The following is a 2,500-nucleotide window of genomic DNA, read 5'->3' as shown; positions in this document are numbered from 1 at the left end:
CCTGGGGAACGCTCGCCGCAGCTCTCGATTCTACACAGAAAGCTCTTTCCACTTTGTCTAGAGATTGTTCAGCTTTAGAGTATAAATGTACTCCTTAAAGATGCTCATGTACTGTACGATCCGCACATAAACTTCTGGCCATGTAATGAACGTTGACATATAAGTTACAGCGGATCATCTCGCGCTGTGGGCAATAGACCGCCTGCATTGCGGTCCATCGGTGTAAAAAACAGCGGCTGGAAATGTATACAGATTAGCTCTACCGATATTTTTTTGTCAGGAAATAAGGGACAGAAAAGGATGATGAAAGAGAAAATACCTTGATATATATATATATATATATATATATATATATATATATATATATATAGAGAGAGAGAGAGAGAGAGAGAGAGAGAGAGAGAGAGAGAGAGAGAGAGAGAGAGAGAGAAGAGAGAGAGAGAGAAGAGATAAACAGAGAGATATAAACAAAACTATTTTCGAGCTTTATTGGTTGCATGTTTGTGTAAATAATTCTGTTAATTAATGTATACACCTGCCGCACATCCTAAATCATCGCCGGTTCACAATCTGAGCAGACCTTCTGTCACCGCACAAAATCCACCTCGAATCACTCCCGTGCCATCCTGAAGGGCCCGAGATCCTCCGGAAAATTACAGATCATCTTCCTCCAGGGGTTCCTCACGTGTGTGTGTGGGGGGGGGGGGGGGGGGTCGGAGTAGTGGTGACACATCATCACTTCGTCCCGTGATTTACTTTGGTCGACAAACAATAGATGCATTTTGATCCAGCCTTTGAATGCGAAAGGGAACAGATACACGAGATTAAGTTCGACGCGAAAAAGGGAGAGCGGAGAGAGAGAGAATCGGGAAAGTTAGCTTGGGAATTTCCCATTGCGGGAGATCATGCAGAAGACGGAGGCAGACCACAAATACGCGGGCGGTTCTTTCGACGTATGGATTATGTGGACTCGGCTCCCTAAATGAGAGAGCGAAAGGGAGAAAGAGAGAGGGAGAGAGAGAGGAGAGGAAAGAGAAAGAGAGAGAGAGAGAGAGAGAGAGAGAGAGAGAGAGAGAGAGAGAGAGAGAGAGAGAGAGAGAGAGAGAGAGAGAGAGCTCAGGATACGGGGATGGCAGAAAGGAAGAGAGGGAGGGGTAGGTGTAATGAGAGCGAAAGATAAAAGAGAAGGTACATAACGGACACACGCACGCACACACGGGATAGTCTTTATGAAATTACTAATCATATTATATCTATGCCTTTGGTAATTTGCCTTACACTAAGTGACATATTCCTTCTTGGTATTCATTTCAACAGCGCTTTTTTATATTATTTTACAGTCAAATAAATCCGATATACGAAAATCGTTACAACTCAATAAGACCTGCGTTTTTTCTTCCTTTTCACATTCCATATCTTTCACTGTGCACTGCATAATCATCGGTTATCTTTTTTTTCCTTCTATTTTTTGCCTCCTTCTTCACTTAGGACTACAACAGATGCAATTGAAATCACAACATAAAGGGTCTGGGAGACCTACCTGCATATCCGGCCTGGGAACGGCGGGGACCTGCAGTGTTGCATAGGGGGGGGGGGGGGGGGTGAGAGAGGGGAGGATGGTTTGGCGTACCCTACCCAGTTCCAAACGTATTTCATAGGTTTATTTATAACGTAAATCCATGAATAATCTGTTTAATATTAATGATGATAATGATTATAAGACTAGTAATGATAATAATGAAAAGAAAATAGTTCGCCGTTTCTTTTTTCACACTTACTATGCATCTGCCCGCGCGTCTGGCCAACTGCATTGCCACACTGCATATAAAAAACAAGTGTCGGAAGGGTTAGGGACCTGGTTTTTGCGACGAGAAGGAGGCGAGGGAAAGGGCGGAAGAGATAGAGGGACGCGATAATAGCCCGTGAGTTTTTCTTTGGCACTTTCATATGGTAAATGTTCCCAACAGGAGAGATGCTTTATTAGCGTTAATTGTTTTCACAGTGTCTTGTTGCAGTCTGTCTAAAGTATCCTTGCGCCGTAAAAAATGTGGAATATTTCAGTGTTTGAATATATCTAAAGGGAAAGCTTTCAGATGTTTCAACAATGATTTAGTTCATGTTATCCCTGTTGTTCCTAAATGTCGAATGTTTAGATATCCTGTCGTTTGTGTTCTGTTATCAAAATAGCCGAAGGGGTTCGCACTTGTTATAAAGTCTTTTGTGAACAGAGATCAATGTACATTTCAGTGTTCCCGGAATGTGCTTATTAGTTCCGTGAATGATGCATAGACATTCACAGTTACACAAGACGTACAATAAATAATAAAAAGACGTACAATAAACAATAAAAACGCATACAGGTGCTTACATGCACTCATATTTCCAGCGACCAAGCTAAAACGTAGTGTACATACAGACAGACATGCTGAGAGAGACTCATTTGTCAGTTAGGCTGTTACCTACTCTGTCATGTGATATCAGCCAGCCCGATTTTTTTTAT

This window comes from Penaeus chinensis, chromosome 8 (genome assembly GCF_019202785.1).
Source record: "Penaeus chinensis breed Huanghai No. 1 chromosome 8, ASM1920278v2, whole genome shotgun sequence".
NCBI classification, from domain to species: domain Eukaryota; kingdom Metazoa; phylum Arthropoda; class Malacostraca; order Decapoda; family Penaeidae; genus Penaeus; species Penaeus chinensis.
The sequence above is the reverse complement of the archived record's forward strand: the minus strand, read 5'-3'. Positions refer to the sequence as shown.